This window comes from Ailuropoda melanoleuca, chromosome 3, assembly GCF_002007445.2.
Source record: "Ailuropoda melanoleuca isolate Jingjing chromosome 3, ASM200744v2, whole genome shotgun sequence".
NCBI lineage: Eukaryota > Metazoa > Chordata > Mammalia > Carnivora > Ursidae > Ailuropoda > Ailuropoda melanoleuca.
Genome location: NC_048220.1, coordinates 68,340,707 through 68,358,898, shown reverse-complemented (window position 1 = coordinate 68,358,898; position 18,192 = coordinate 68,340,707). Strand labels below are relative to the sequence as shown.

At 35.2% G+C, this 18,192-nt stretch overlaps 1 long non-coding RNA gene across 1 annotated transcript in view; it reads right to left on the bottom strand.

Annotated features, from left to right (window-relative positions):
• LOC105240737 overlaps nucleotides 1–18,192 on the bottom strand; it is an 81,755-nt gene that overhangs the window by 45,043 nt on the left and 18,520 nt on the right. Inside the window, exon 4 of the long non-coding RNA XR_004624153.1 lies at nucleotides 11,938–11,985. This is a non-coding gene — a long non-coding RNA (uncharacterized LOC105240737). The remainder of the gene's footprint in view (nucleotides 1–11,937; nucleotides 11,986–18,192) is intronic.

The window sequence follows — 18,192 nt, the reverse complement described above, 5'->3', positions numbered from 1 at the left end:
AAATTAAATAAATAAAATGAATTTTGTTACACTTTCCAAACATTTTTAATTTTTTTACTTTGTTTTATTAAGGCCTGGTAGTGAAAGTAGAACAAAACTATCAAGGCAAGGTCACTTCAACTAAAAAGTAAAGGAAAGTATCTACATGAACTTGATGTTTGAACCAGTATGACTGAAAAATCAAGTAATTTACCACATGGGTAGGAGAACTTATTTTGTAAAACCAGCTCAGTGGTATGCCAGACTCTGGAAATACAAAGAACTGAATTTTCCTCTGACCAAGGTAGATTTTTTTTTCTTTTCCCTTCCTTTCCCTTCCTTTCCTTTTTCTTTTTCCTTTCTTTTGTTTTTGTTTTCTTTTTGGTCATGCTCCGGGAAAAGAAGGCTATAATTGTAATTAGGTCTGAAAAAAGTTCATTTACATCTCTGATAATTTTTGATCATTCATATAAAAATATTGCGAAGCAGGTAATTAACAACCAAGGAAAAATATAGCAAATAAGCCATAAAAACATGATAAATAAGTTTTCAATGTGTTATATGGATGGTAAATATTATCATGGCACACTCATTTTGGCTTTATTTTTGCCATGTATTTTATAATTATTTTTACCTCCTATCCACCAAAGCAATATGGTGTAATAAGTTAATACTCTAACTCAAAATTATTAAATGAGGAAACTCGGACAGGCTAGATTAAGTGCATAAGAGGTTTTTGTAAGTACTAGAAATAAGCTCAGGTGATATCATCTAGACCTTGGGTACTTGCCTTTCGTGTGGCAAATCCCAGAACTGGGGTGGAGGAAGAAGAGGAGAAGAATTGGTAAAGAGTACTACTCTTAAAGTAACCTCCTTCCCCTTCCCCTCATCCTCAGGCATCTGGGATTCTTAAGCTCTTTCCATCCTGCTCTAAATCTTTCATGGGATAGCAATTAGCTTATTGTCTATCCTTATGGCCTGCCTCTAAGCTGTTCACAATCCCATCCTACCAATGATTAACCAAAGAAGGCTGACCAAACGTGGACCTCCAGGCTACTATCCAACAAGCAGGTATATTGCCTTCTATCTAGAAAATCTTATACATGTGAGAAAAGCAGTTCATCCAGTTATACCTCTAACATTTGTAGGATCAGGACAAGAATACAAATGAAGGCCCATACTTAAAAGTTATAAATCAGGCTAACAAAATTTTAGCTAAAATATCTCTTATCTTCCTATCTTGACAACTTTATAACAACAAATTTTTTTAAATATGTGCAAAGCTATGGGTTTTATAAAATTAAAAGCAAAATAACAAAGACTATTGAACTATTATTACTGCACCTGTCTGAATAATATTTGGATGAGCAATCAAGATATCCATAATTCATAAAATACTATATATTTATTCTGTGAAATATATTTTTCTTGCCTTTGGTTCACCAAGATTACTAATGATGTTAAATCAAGATTTTCACATAATTCGAGTTCTACTGACAGGAAATGCCAAACTGGACAACCTTTCTTGGGTCAAAATTATTACATAGTGTTTACTAATTCCATTTGGAAAAACTTAGCTCTGCCGAGATAGTGACAAATGGAATCATCAATAACATTTTTAAAACTACAGTTCAGAAGTGAACATTTATTTCACATATGCTCAAACATTATAATGTATTTGCATATGATACATTGTTATTGCAAAACAATATTACCAAGAATTTGAATTTCATTGTATACGTTGCTATCACATCATGATTTTTCAGGATCTCTTAAAAAATATCTAGATTCAAACAGTTTTTCCTAATTCTTCTGTTTTTACATTTTTAAATTCTGGAATATTAAAAAAAAATTGAAAACAGCAGCATGTTGCTCAATTTGGTCAAATTGTTTTTTGGTCTCTAATAGCCAGAAAATGGCCTTTACAGAAATTAGTTTGGGGATTTTTCGTGGTAGTATGTGAACTTCTCCTTTCTAGTTATTTGACCATTTTTATTTCTTCATTTTAATTTTATTTTTTTCAAATTGTCACTTTTGTTGCATATTGCACTTGTAGTTTCTATTTATTAAAAGCTATTTTCTTTAAATTTTGTTTTTTTAATCTTTTTCAAAGTGAAGTAGCCAAACTTAGATCTGCTTTTTCCAAGCTTTTGCTAATGTTAATAGCAAGTAAACATTGCTAATCCACATGTATTAGGGTCAAATTCAATGTTTATCTCAAGATGTTCCACCTTTCTACTGATCCTGAAAATACTGTATCTAACATTTAAGCTGTTCAAAAAAATGTCAACAACATCAGCAACATTGAGGCAATCTCTCTAAGTAATAAGTTCAAACTATGTACTATTAATTGCATAAAGAATTGTTCTGAATTTTTCAGCAAAATCACCTTTGTTGTTATCAACCATGTTAGCATCACTATCACAGTTTTGCCCTCAACAACCTTTTATTTTTTTAATGTAATGTTTTTATTAGTCTCTGATAAGATTTTTTTTCTTTTCTTTTTTCTTTTTTTTTGAGTAGAGCTGACACACAATATTACATTAGTTTCAGGTGTACAACATAGCAATTCAACTTCTCTGTACCTTATGCTATGCTCACCACAACTGTAGCTGCCATCTACCACCATACGACACTATTACAATATCACTGACTGCATTCCCTATGCTGTGCCCTTTATTCCCATAATTTATTCATTTGATAAATGGAAGCCTGTATCTCCCACTCCCCTTCATCTATTTTCCTCATTCCCCAACTGTTCTCCCCTCACTTTGTTCTCTTTATTTACAGGTCCGCTTCTGCTTTTTTTTCTTCATTCATTTGTTTTTTACTTCTCCATATCAGAGTCATCATTTTTTACCAATCTTAAATTATTGGTCATTCTTTCTTCAAATTTCAAGATAATTTCTACCAATCCTAGATACCTGCCATTAAGTTCTATCAATATTGTGCTGTTGTGCCATGAAAGGTATCATTAAGCTTAGATGAATATTGAATATACAGCATTATTCTGTAACTGAACATTATGCCCATGTACTAGTTTGACATACGTTTTTATTTCTGGAATATTATTGGTTGTTTGCTGTTAATTGGCACTTTTTTTTCAGGTCTAGTAATTACATCTGAGCCTTTCTGTGTGCAAATGACATTTCATGGCATTTTAATTGGGAATTTAAGTGTTTCTTATCACAAATACATTCATTGGCTGAAGCCAATCATAACAAAGCAGTTTCTAAGTAAAGAATAAAAAAGCCAGTTTCTACAATCTCCTATTGAAAAGAATTTTGGAATAAAACGAAATATTAAAAATTCTGCCATGTTCATGCAATGGAAAATTCTAATCATCATTTTGAACCTGAATGTGTTTTACTAAGAACATTGTCAGAAGGATATGGCATTGCCATTTCTAAGATCATCATCCAGTCAGATGCTTTAGAGTATTCTTCCCCTATTTGCTAATTTCAAGACCATTCATTTCTCCAACTTGTAATTGGCAGGCCAGAGTTGCTTTTCTTGTTTCTGGGTTATGAAATTGATGTAAAACTGATCTTCTTTTTCATTTTCATTGTTTTAATTAATAATTAAATCTTCATTTAATAAAGAATGTAAAGTTGAGAGAGGTTTTTATCTGACCTACTTAAGTTGTGGGTTGATGAGAATAAGGTTATTGTTAATTTGCATTGTTTTGATCAGTGGTTACATCTCCATTAAAAAAGAACTTATCTCTTGCAAACAAACTCTATTAGGGCCATGCTCAATAGAAGTCTGCTCACTTTCAGTGTTCCCATATTTTTATTTTTAACTTAAGTAGACCTTCACTCTGAAAATTCTGTATTTCTTTTTTCTTTATAGCTTTTTTCTTTTCTAATCCGTACTTTTGAATTGCTCATTTCTATCAAAATTCTCTATTTTTCACTAGCCCTCATTCTCAAGGATCTAAAAGATTAGAAAGTAAAATGTAGTTGTAAAAAGGGTATAAAAATGTAAATATATTTTAATCATAAATGTAAATTAAAATGCAGAAATATGAAAGCTTTTCATGTGTTAATAGTTCTTTTTCTTCTAAAATATAAAAAATTATTAAAATTAAAAGATACAATATAAACTATAATGAATATCGAATTATAAAGCAAGACTAAATGCTGAATTTTTATTTGTTTTTGAAAATTAAAATACTCTCATTAAACATTTAATAAAACTACTTGCATTTCTAGCATTCAATATCCATCTAGTTGCCGATGTTTAAGAGTTGGTATCACACTTTAAGTATATTACATCTGGGCATAGATACACACAAATATAAGAGAGCAATATTAATTGTTTAATATTGCAAAATACTCTTCAGCCAGCATTTACAATAATTGCAAATACTGAGAATATCTGGAGTAAGTCCAGAACCATAAATTGCTTTATATGGAGGGAAGCAAGAAAATGGATGCTCAGCACTAGTGGGAAATAAAACTTCATTATGCAGATATATAATGTATTCATGCTGTGAGAAGAAGGATTTGACAAGTTAATTAGTTTGTCTTTCTCTTATTTAAGTGTTTCCGCCTTCAAATCCTCCCTGGACTCCGAAGCATTCTCCTTTTCTCATATTGGAGGTAGCATAACCCACAATATGTCACAGCATTCAGATGTAATTGTTTTTTATTCCTAGGAGGTAGTTAAAAGATGTGGGAAAGCATTTGCCTGTAGCCTGATGGGTGTTAGTCCACAAGCAGGAATGTTTAGTGAAAGAAGAGCTTATGGTTTTTTAAATAATTTATTGTTTATATGTTGTATATATTCGTGATTTGAGAGCCCTCTGAAGCACAGAGCCCAGAGCCTCTTTTTCTCAGATCTAAGTATGGTACTGAGCTCATTCCATATTTCCTCTACTCCTTTCTTAGTCCACTGCCTCAGTATACATCAAAAACCACTGCCCTCCCCATAGCCCAGTTCAAGATCCTGATTAATTTATTCTTCAGCCACTCTGAATTTATTTAGAACTTGAACAGAAAAAGTTCAGACTTTCACATGTTGTAAAGCATTATTTGTGAGGAAAACAGAAGTCCCTGTAGTAAGGATGAACAGTCAAACTTTTGTTCATGCTGTTCCCTCTGCCTAAAACACTGTGCTCTCCTCTCTTCAGCTATTTAACTCTTATTTAGATCTTTGCTCATTTGTAACTTCCATAGCAAAGCCTTCCTTGGGAGCCACAATTAGTTCACATTTCCTCTGTGTATGTACCCCTAACATCTTAGTCTATTTAATAGAGTGATGATGTTGTATTTATTTCTGCAATTTGACTAGTGTTTGTCTCCTTCCATAGAGAGGAACCAACACGAGGACCGTGTCTGAGTGTGTCTTGACTCACTATTATATCTCCAGAGCTTAGGCTATGTTTTACACAAAGGCACTCAAGATTTAATTAATTAGGAGCCATTCAGCTGCATCTTACACACTCTTTTCTTCCTTGCTTTTAGGCCTTGGTCAAATCATGTTACTAAAGAAAAGATATTTGCCTTTTAGATCTCAGCTTAATAGTGTCTTCTTAGGAAAGCTTTCCCAGACCTCTCTGACAAATTCAAGTCCCCTTATTTTTTTATGTTTGAAAAAACTGAAAACTTCATTTGGCCTCCTAATGTGATTTCAAGTCATGTGTTTACACCTGAGCACCCATGCTCCAGCGAATTCTCCCCCAAGTTGTGGAAAACAGTATATCGGACAGACTGTCTTCATGGAGAGCATGTGCATTACAGCAGTCTTAGAAATATTTCCACTGGCTTAGCAAAATCTTAAGTGTGGCCACACAGCATGGTCAATTTTAGCATTAGGTATATTTTCTCAAAATGAATTACTTTGAACACTGACATGGGAACCAGGAAGTACATTTTCTAATATGATCACATTATTTTGAAGTAGTTCAGGATTTACCCTCAGCATTTAGATTTACCTGAACACTAAGCAGCTGGGGAAACATAAACAAATATTTCCGGAAAGTTTCTTCACTCCCTTTTTGTAAGTTTTAACTCCATTACCATGAAATCATTTGTTTATTATAGAACGACTTTCATCCTGGTTCTGCTGAGAACTTGAAAAACTAGAAGAACCAACAAATGACGATAAAGTGTCTCTCTACATTTTCCCATTACTCTCAATATCTGGTGGACACGGACCAAACTTTAATTTCGCTTCCTGCCTCTTCAGCTTTCCCACACACATTTGCAGGATATCTGGTCTATGCCTCTTTGCACAATTTTTCTTGTATTTTAAAAGAAAAGACAGCAAAATTGAACTATAATAGACATTGACATCACAACCCACAAAATAACTGTTGTTAAGTTGAATCAGCAGTGAAAGTTTTTCAGTAGATAATTTTTTTTCTCTCATTTGAGTCTTCATCTGTTTTAAGAAATGGCATAATTAATTGGAAATGGCGAGTCAAGTTGGAGACAATTCAACAGGGCACCTCATTCTCATGAGTTACTGAGGGTCCATGTGGCCTGAGGGTACTGGCTGGCTCTGTCTCAAACAACTGAACTTTCTACCTAAAGTGTCCCATGAGCAAAGAAGGATTTTATTAAACTCAGTTGGGGGAAATGTGAAAAAACATCAGACTAATTACACTCAAACTCAAATGATCAAGCACTAGTTCTTTGGCTCAATCCATCAGAAAAGCTTTACTAAGTGAGACTCAGAAGCAGAAAAAATAATTTTTTAATGTGTTAAGAAATTAGCAAAAATACGACCAGGAACATGACATTTAACCATGCCAAAAGGCCCAGCCTCCATTTGGAATCAATGAGAATAACCTGGCAAAAAAAGTGCACCATCAAGTTCTGAGAAAGTGAGCACTAGACACCCTGACTCTGTGGACTTAGAAACAGAGGGGGGAAATATACATTTTTTTCCTACTCATATGAAAACAATGCTAAAATTGCTTTGAGGTCTTTACTTCACATAAAATTGCATTAATCTGTTTTTAATCAAGGTAATAGGATATAAGTAGAGAGTCTAATTCATCTGTTTTTATCAGGTAATAAAATGGAAGTGGTCTTAATAAATGTCTATTATCTTACTTCTAGCTGTAAAAGACATACATCAGGAGTTTTATCTGTTATAAAACAGCAGATGTTTCTGCTGAGATTCTGTGTAAATTCTCTTTGGAGCAAACAAAGCACTTTTCCTTGTGGTAGGACAGAGCCAAACAAGGAGTCCTACTGAAGGTTTGTCCAATCCCTAGGGATTCTAAACCACATTCTAGCACATTGCTTCATCTCAGCCTCAACTGGGAAGTGAAACATTATTACAGTTTTTCAATTACTTTCAAGGGCAGAAATGTTTTAACTTTTTGCCTTTACAAACCATCATGTAAGTATGCTTTTTTTTCTTCCCCCCACTCCCACCTTTGGATTGTTTGTTTTTCAGTTATTTTTTAACCATAGGTAAATTTTAAAAATGACTGAACTTGCTAAGTGTTGATCCTGACATAATATGAGTAAATTGAAATCTTTTCTTTCAAAATAATGAAATAAACTTGGATGGTGTTCTAGAGGTAGAGACTGCCATAAAGCTACTTGAGGCAAATACTGCACAATATTTCTGCACAATTTTCAGTTTCTATCTATTTGAGGGATTATGGGTTTAATAAATGATTTGCCTGCATTGGATGATAATAATTCTGTGGCTTTTGTTAGCTATTTCATTCTTGGCTGAAATTACTACAAAATAAAGGAAAGTGTGTGTTTATTTTGTAACTATTTCATTAGCAGGTTATAAGTTACATTTTCTCATTGGTCAAATTTTATTGAGTAAAGACATGAAAGTAATTTCTTCAGGATTTTATTAGCTATCCATGTTTCCAAAGGTAAAGTTGGAAGCAAAATTTCACTCCCTTATCATATTGCATAAGTCTTATTTTTTATTTCTACCCTTCATTATTTAACTGGCCTGTTATACAAAACAGGACTATTTAAATAGCATAGCAATGTCTCATAACATTGCTATGTCTTAAAATTTTCCATGACCCATATTTTGGATTATACCTTCAAGAATTCTAAATAGTGAATAATTTTATGCTTATCCAGGATCCAATCTTTCCATTACTGTTTCTTTTCTCTGTCCCAGTCCACAGGTTTTTTAGCATAAAGCAGCCACAAGAAGAAAAGCTATTTCAGAGGTTCTGAAAGCAAAAGAGATTTGGAAACCTCAAATCCTCACTAGTCTTGAGCCTAGCTGCTCGTCTAACAGTATTAATTTATTATCGAATATTACAATTTTGTGTCAAGATAGAGGAGAGGCCCAAAGAGCTTCCATAAGTGGCATTTCAAAGTAAAATCTTATTTAGACTCTCATCAGCAAAGTGAAACCTCGGCTATCATTTTCAGCAGGAAATGAAGGCCTTCACCCTAACCCCACAAGAGTTATTTATCAAAAGCCATCCTAAAATCATCTACATCTTGACCTCTTCAACCCAAGTTTCCCAGAGATGATTAAACCATCATTTCCTAGCTTATCTAGAGCACAGCTACCTTTCTGCTCCACCACCATGACTGCACGATCACTGGGGAAGTAGTGTGGGCGATGTCTTGAGGGAAGAAGGGGCAAGAGGTCACACCTGTTCTACTTCCTTTTCCCAGCCACCCTGAAGCAAAAGTTGGGCTATGTCTGAAAATTTTCCAGAGACTTCCTTCTACCAGCATGGTTGCCTCATAGAGACTGAGGGATGATTAGTGTGTGTGTCAACTTGGCTATGCTATAGTACCCAATTTTTTAATCAAACACTGATCTAGATGTTGCTGTGAAAGTATTTTTGTAAATGTGCTTAATATCTACAATCAGTTGACTTTAAGTAAAGGAGATTACCATCAATAAGGTGAATGGGCCTCATCAATCAATTGAAGGCCTTAAGAGCAAAAACTGAGGCTTCCTGGAGAAGAAGGAATTTGCCTCAAGACTGAAACTTCAGCAACTATCTGAGTGTCCAGCCTGTAGGACGCTTGTCAGTCCCCACAATCTCATAAGCCAAATGTCTGAAAACAAATTTAGTTAGTTAGTTGTTAGTTAGTTAGTTAGTTATTATACATATTGGTTCTGTTTCTCTGCAGAACCCTGACTGAAACAGAGCCTAATTCCATTCCTGCTCCTTCCTAATGAAATTATATACTGTGTATTAAGAGGAGGAGTAATGAATAGATACGCCCATTCATGTTGAAGTACAGTTCTAAGAACTACCCTTAAACTTGGGAGGATTCCTGGAGAAAACCAGAACATAGCTGTCTACCACGTCTGGCTATGTATACATGGGGACCACTGCACTAGATGCCTTTTCTATACCTTTATTTTTGCCTCATTTTAAATATGTTATTGTATTTGTACTACAGGCAAGGTCTCACAATTCTGCCTCAGTGTTTTCACAAATAAATATTTATGGTAGAATAAGATTTTTTTGTTATATGAATCCACAATCTTTGACAATATGACATACATCTTGGCACTTGGGTATTTCATTTCAACAGTGTTTAGGTTTGGATGTATTGATATAGTTACACTTAATTAGATCATTCAAGGTAATTGAAAATCAGTAATTCTTTAAAGATGCAGAAAACATTTCCCAGAAAATTTTGCACAAACTTTAAAAACTTCTGAATTGTGAAAAATGGAAAATGCTGACCAAGAAGGACTTGTAAATAATACTAGCTTGAAACAACTGAACAAGAGGGCTCTTTAGGCATAAAGCTGGTTTCTTGTGGCATGCTTTTAGAATCCTAAATACTGAAAGGCATCTATAATTTTTTAAATTATTCTTTTGTGTAGGAAAAGTTCCATCATGTCAACTAATTTTTCATCATAGAGTGTTTAGAAATTTCAGAAAGCATGCAGTTATATTGACCAAGCTCTCTCCATTCATTCTGTGAGATGAAAGTTAGTAATGATTCTTAGTTGAACAATCTCACTTCCCTGCTCTATAGTAGGTTATACACTTTCTAGATTTGTATTAGTTTATATTAAAAAAACAGGAAAAAATATTAGATTATAACAAAATAGGCAATAAAATCCTAATTCAATTAAAATCTATATCACAAATTTTTAAATATATACTTCTGACTAAGCTTAGTATTATCTAGGGTAATTGAATTAAATCTCTCTCTTTTTAAAGATTTTATTTAATATTTGACAGAGAGAGAGAACGTGTACACACAGCAGAGGGAGAGGGAGAAGCAGACTCCCCACTGAGCAAGGACCTGATGTGGGACTCGATCCCAGGACCCTGGAATCATGACCTGAGTGGAAGGCAGACACTTAACCAACTGAGCCACCCAGGCACCTTAAATATCTCTCTTTTGAAAACAGAATGTGAAACAAATACAGTAATGGTAGTTGACTAGAGGACTGATATTTACAACCATTTCCACTTTGGAGATGTGTTATAAATCTGCTGCTTATTTTTATCAACATTCATTCTATGTTCTCAGAGCCCTAGTAAAAAAAAAGAGGATATACCTAATTTCCAAGCAGGTACTAGCTTATAATTGAATCAAAAAAATAATATTATTTCGGATATGGGAACCAATATGTCATAGTGGTTAAGTCAACCAGATCTGGTTATAAACCCTACCTCCACCATTTTCCCGCTGTGTGACTGCCAAATTAACCATTCTAGGCTTCAGTTTCTTCATATGTAAAACAGGGATAGTAAGCTTACTCACAAAGTCATTGTAATGACAAAGTTTTATACATATATATTTTAAAATAACTGTACACACACACACAGGCACTTAGCAGGACACTTGACAAGTAGCACACGCTCTATAAATGGTACACAATATCCTATTTTAGAAATTGCCTTTACTCAAAATCATTAAAATTCTATCCTTAAAAAAAGGATCTTCTTTTTCAATATATTTAAAATCTAATTAGCATTTAAAATATCTATTTACATTAATGCTCACTATGAAATAAAACATAAAAGTTTATTGTGTAGTTTTTTAGTGATAAGCAACAGAAATGGACTGAAGGAGAAAATGAATTTCTGGGTATGATATAGCCCCAGAAGCCTTGGAAAAGATCAGGAGTCAGGCAGTTCTGGGGGTCTAAACAGCAGAAGCTAATGACTTTTCTTCCCCTTTCAGGATTTTGCTACTACAATGATTCCATTCCAATTATTTCAGGCATTTTGTCACTAGACAATAGATAACATCTAATTGGTCTAGATCTGTTGAGAAAAAGTAGATCTTTAGGTATAGTTCCACTGGGCTTTGCCTGCCAAAGCAAAGTCCAAAGGCTATTACAGAGGAAGGAGAAACCAATGCCAATGAAAAAACTGATACCCTATAGGTACAGAGGTATTGTCTTTTATTGTTCTTCAGAAATCATAAGCTCTGGTAACTCACCATAATACATACATTGGATAAATTATAAGGGTCAGGAACTTTGTGAATTCTTTAGTGTCCCCCCACACACACACACACTAACGATAATAGTAGAGAACCTAGGATTGTGAGTAACCATGCAGAAAGCTGACATCACCTGGAAGTGGTAATGACAAATTTCCATCTCCACTTGTACATTAGGAGTGCATTGGGAAAATCTGCTCTCCTGCCTTACTCCCTTTTTCCACCTTTACTAGTCTTTGCCACTTTGGTTTCTGAGAGTGGCAGGAATGGGAGCAGTATCTTCCAGTACAGGCACAAGATGGGCTTTGGAGGTAAAGAATTAGAGGCACCCTGAACCTCCACGGGCACCCAAGCTCATCTGTTGACACTGGAAGTATACTAGTGATTCTAATCTACTTTATACTTCTGATGGATGGTAAAATGATGGAATACAAATACTATGTAATTTAGACTCTGTTTAACTTCTCAATTACAGTGAAGTGGAAATGTTTCCAGTAGTAACAGATAATTAGAATTCTTTCTTCTTTGAAAAAACATCAGTAGGCTACTACAAGGAATTATAGCAATGTATACTTACCAAGTGGTGACTTACTTCAGGCTAATTTCTTTTAAGTTATGTATAATTCTAAAAAAAACCAAAAAACAAAAAAAAAAAAGGTTAACATCTTCCCAAAATTTGCAGCAGAATGAAACCAGTATATTAGGTCAATGAATTTTTTTGTAAAAATTGTCAAAGTTACACTAAGAACAGCAAAGAAGTTACAAAGAACAAAAACTGCTATAAAAATACACTGAAACATCAGAGCAGGTGCCCTGCACACTTCAAAGTGTCCTCCTGAACTATATTGCATTATAGTATAATAATTGACATTTATAATAATGACCCTAAGCCCTTAAGAATTCTATTTAAGGTAAAAAGAATGTGATACATTTTAGAAAGATGTGCAAGAAAAAAATTCTTTTAAAAAGGCTGGATATAAAGGGGGTATATTTGGGGAATTTATAAAATATAAAACATTTAAAATATATATATAATATTTAGCTCCCAAGACTCTGGATAATGTGGGTAACAATAGCAGCCAACACTGACTGAGGATGTATCATATGCCAGGTGCTTTAACTGGATAATCTCATTTAGTCCTCACACCAGCCCCAAGAGAGTTACTATTAATATCCCTATATTACACATAAGAAAACTAACAGAGTTATGTACTTATTCAAAGCCACTTTGTTAGCAAGGATAGGTGAGATTACAATAACACAACCCCAAAATCTCAGTAGTTTAAGACAACAGCTCCACCAGTGGAGCATCTGTTGTCGGATATGAAGCTGGCTGCCATGCAGGGGGAAGAGAAAGATGGTGATTGATGCCCTGACTCCTTCCTAGAGGTCATGTGGCCATAACCTATTTCAAGGAAGAGAAGTACAAGCCTACCATGTGCTAAAAAGAGGAAACCAAAATATTGGTGAACAGCCCTACTGACTGTTGGGCACAATCATGTAACTAGAAAGTAGGGGAGGAGAGTTCAAACTCAGGCATCCTAAAAATGAGTTTAGAATAAAGACTAGAAAGGTCTCTAAGTTGTGTGTACCTACCAAGGAGAGTGATTAGGGGAAGACATCCTTTAGAGAGCTTTTGCTCTCCTTGCAAAAGTGATCTTTAACAGATCTTGCTTAAATGTTGTCATGTTGGGGAAATCATAGTTTCAAGGCAAACTTGCCCTTTGTTCAAATCATGAGATTAACAGATATGTTTAACACCAATGGGAGTGAATGCCTGGGCAGCTCAGTTGGTTAAGTGTCCACCTTCAGCTCAGGTCATGATCCCAGGGTCCTGGGATCAAGTCCCAGATCGGGCTCCCTGCTCATGGGGGAGTCTGCTCTTTCCTCTCCCTCTGCCCCTCCCCACTTTGTACTCTCTATCACTGACTCTTGCTCTCAAACTCTCAAATAATAAATAAAATCTTAAAAAAAAAAAACACGCAATGGGAGCAATGCAGAATAGTCATTTTTATTTACTTTCCGGGTGTCAAATGCCCCTTTTGCATTGTCTAGGGATAACACAAATAGAATTCCTTTAAGACCAGAATTGTATGTTCAACAATAGTAACCACTGACATCCCTGGCACCATATCTATGCTTATTTAACCTAAACAAGCTTCCTTATCAAGTAATTTGTACCTGGAAGTAAACAAAAGAAGGCTGATTCCTACTTTGTTCTTTTCATATTTCACATTAGGCTTTACTGGTTTATATCTCAAAATACTATTTCTGCACATTTTCCTTGGTAGCCTATATTGGGAAAAGTCAAATATGTTCAAATTTATACTTAACAGATTTGCAAGAGTGTGTTGAATGTTTACATATTTTCTGCATGACTTCAATATAGGGAATTATTCCTTACAAGAGTCTTGCAGAAGAGAAGAAGGAAGAAGGAATAACAAGGAGATTAAGTACATAGGTATCTATATTTTCCACAGGACAAAGTAAGCAAAACAACACAGTACCAGCAGCTAAATCACTTGGAGTAAATTTAAATAACTATCTTCGTTTTTATATTGGCCTTAGGATTTTTCAAAATAAGATGCATGTGGTTTTATTTTCCATATAAAATTAATTTATCCTATATAAACCTTAATATAAATTTTTGTAACCTTAGTAAAGTGAGACACATTCCACATTTTGTGGCTTAGCTCACATAGATGATCCATCTAAACAAAATTTCTCAATCTCTAACCAGAGCCAAAAAATTTAAGTTCTAGTCTTAATTCTGATTGTGACTGAAGTAAGTGCTTAAAGGGGGCCTACTATTTTTACATCTTGTTTTCTTAGTCTGTATAATGGCAACAGGAATACATGGTGCCCCAAAACAAAGACTTACTGATTTATGATACTAATAAAAAATGTTATATAGCTGAAAGGAGTCTGCTAAGTTATAACAAAGTCTGAGGAGGACCTCTTATTCTCTGAGAAAGGGATGTATCATGTACTTTGAGTCTAATTGACATGAGATGAGAAAATGTTAAAGAGAGATCTCACTTTACTTAAGAAACAAAATACAAATATACAGCAACAGTCACTTTACAGGCAATGCAATGGCACTAAATGCATATCTTTCAATACTTACTCTGAATGTAAATGGGCTACATACCCCAATCAAAACATACAGGGTATCAGATTGGATTAAAAAGCAGGACCTATCCATATGCTCTCTGCAAGAGACTCATTTTAGAACCAAAGACACCTCCAGATTGAAAGTGAGGGGATGGAAAATCATTTCTCATGCTAATGGAAATCAAAAGAAAGTTGGGGTGGCAATCCTTATATCAGATAAATTAGATTTTAAACCAAAGACTGTAAGAAGAGACGAGGAAGGACACTTTATTATAATTAAAGGGTCTATCCAATAAGAAGATTTAACAATTGTAAATATTTATGCCCCTAACATGGGAGCAGCCAATTATATAAACCAATTAATAACAAAATTAAAGAAACACATCCATAATAATACAATCATTGGACGGGATTTTAACACCTCCCTCATTGCAACAAACAGATCATCAAAGCAGAAGGTCAACAAGGAAACAAGGGCTTTCAGTGACACATTGGACCAGATGGACTTCACAGATATATTCAGAGCATTCTGTCCTGAAGCAACAGAATACACATTCTTCTCAAGTGCACATGGAATGTTCTCCAGAATAGATCACATCCCAAGTCACAAATCAGGTCTCAACTGGTACCAAAAGATTGGGATCATTCCCTGCATATTTTCAGAGCACAATGCTTTGAAACTGGAACTCAATCTCAAGAGGAAAGTTGGAGAGAACTCAAATACATGGAGTCTAAAGAGCATCCTACTAAAGAATGAATGGGTCAACCGGGAAATTAAAGAAGAATTTAAAAAATTCATGGAAACAAATGAAAATGAAAACACAACTGTTCAAAATCGGTGGGATGCAGCAAAGGCGGTTCTAAGAGGGAAGTACGTAGCACTACAAGCCTCTCTCAAGAAACCAGAAAGGTCTCAAATACACAACCTAACCCTACGCCTAAAGGAGCTGGAGAGAGAACAGCCAATAAAGCCTAAACCCAGCAGGAGAAGAGGAATAATAAGGATTAGAGCAGAAATCAATGCAATAGAAACCAAAAGACAGTAGAACAGATCAACGGAACTAGGAGCTGGTTCTTTGAAAGAATTAATAAGATTGATAACCCCCTGGCCAGACTTATCAAAAGAAAAGAGAAAGGACCCAAATAATAAAATCATGAATTAAAGAGGAGCGATCACAACCAACATTGAAGAAATACAAACAGTTGTAAGAACATATTATGAGCAACTATGTGCTAACAAATTAGGCAACCTGGAAGAAATGGATGTATTCCCAGAGATGTATAAACTACCAAAACTGAAAGAGGAAGAAATAGAAAACCTGAACAGACCCATAACCAGCAAGGAAATTGAAGGAGTAATCAAAATCTCCCAACAAACAAGAGCCCAGGGCTGGATGGCTTCCCAGGGGAATTCTGCCAAACATTTAAAGAAGAATGAATACCTATTCTTTGGAAGCTGTTTGAAAAAATAGAAATGGAAGGAAAACTTCCAAACTCTTTCTATGAGGCCAGCATTACCTTGATCCCCAAACCAGACAAAGACCCCAACAGAAAGGAGAATTAGAGACCAAAATTCCTGATGAATATGGATGCAAAAATGCTCACCAAGATACTGACAAATAGGATCCAACTGGACATTAAAAGAATTATTCCCATCACGACCAAGTAGGATTTAATCCTGGGCTGCAGGAGTAGTTCAACATCTGCATATCAAATAATGTGATAAACTACATAAATAAAAGAAAGGACAAGAACCATATGATCCTCTCAATAGATGCAGAAAAAGCATTTGACAAAGTACACCATCCTTTCTTGATTAAGACTCTTCATAGTGTGAATATCATAAAGGCCATCTATGAAAACCATACCAATATCAAGAAAGGCCATAATCACGAATCATAAAACAATACCATAATATTCATATATGAAAAGCCCACAGTGAATATCATTCTCAATGGAGAAAAACTGAGAGCTTTTCCCCTAGGGTCAGGAACACGGCAGGGATGTCCACTCTCTCCACTGCTGTTCAACATAGTATTAGAAGTCCTAGCCTCAGCAATCAGAAAACAAAAAGAAATAAAAGACATGCAAATTGCCAAAGAAGAAGTCAGACTCTCACTCTTTGCAGATGACATACTCTATGTGGAAAACCCAAAAGACTCCACCCAAAATTGCTAGAACTCACACAGCAATTCAGTAAAGTGGCAGGATATAAAATCAATGCACAGAAATCAGTTGTATTTCTACACACAACAATGAGACAGAAGAAAGAGAAATTAAGGAGTCAATTCCATTTAGAATAGCACCAAAAAACATAAGATATCTAGGAATAAACTTAACCAAAGAGGCAAAGGATCTGTACTCAGAACACTATAGAACACTCAGGAAAGAAACTGAGGAAGACACAAAGAAATGGAAAAACATTCCATGCTCATGGATTGGAAGAACAAATATTGTTAAAATGTCCAGGCTACCTAAAGCAATCTATACATTCAATGCAATCCCCATCAAAATACCATCAACTTTTTTCACAGAGCTGGAACAAATCATTGTAAAATTGGTATGGAACCAGAAAAGACCCCAAATAGCCAAAGGAATGTTGAAAAAGAAAACCAAAACTGGTAGCATCACAATTACGGACTTCAAGCTCTAATACAAAGCTGTGATCATCAAGACAGTATGGTACTGGCACAAAAACAGACACATAGGTCAAAGGAACAGAACAGAGAACCCAGAAATGGACCCTCAACACTATGGTCAACTAATCTTTGACAAAGCAGGAAAGGACATCCAATGGAAAAAAGACAGTCTCTTCAACAAATGGTGTTGGGAAAATTGGACAGCCACATGCAGAAAAATGAACTGGACCATTTTCTGACACCATACACAAAAATAGACTCAAAATGGATGAAGGACCTCAATGTGAGGCAGGAATTCATCAAATTCCTAGAGGAGAACACAGGCAGCAGCCTCTTCGACCTCGGCCACAGCAACTTCTTGCTAGATATGCTTCCAAAGGCAGGGAAACAAATGTAAAAAATGAACTATGGGGACTTCATCAAGATAAAAAAAACTTTTGCACAGCAAAGGAAACAGTCGACAAAACCAAAAGACAACTGACAGAATGAAAGAGGATATTTGCAAATGACTTATCAGATAAAGGGCTAGTATCCAAAATCTATGAAGAACTTCTCAAACTCAACACCCAGAGAACAAATAATCCAATCAAGAAATGGGCAGAAGACATGAACAGATATTTCTCCAAAGAAGACATCCAAATGGCCAACAGACACATGAAAAAATGCTCCACATCATTCGGCTTCAGGGAAATACAAATCAAAACCACAATGAGATACCACCTCACACCAGTCAGAATGGTTAGAATTAACAAGTCAGGAAAGGTTGTGGAGAAAGGGAAACCGTCTTACACTGTTTGTGGGAACACAAGCTGGTGCAGCCACTCNTGTGCATCCACTCTGGAAAACAGTATGGAGGTTCCTCAAAAAGTTGAAAATAGAGCTACCCTACAACCCAGCAACTGCACTACTAGGTATTTACCCCAAAGATACAAATGTAGTGACCCGAAGGGGCACCTGCACCCCAGTGTTTATAGCAGCAATGTCCACAATAGCCAAACTATGGAAGGAGCCCTGATGTCCATTGACGGATGAACAGATAAAGAAGATGTGGTATATATAATTGATAAAAAAGGGGACAG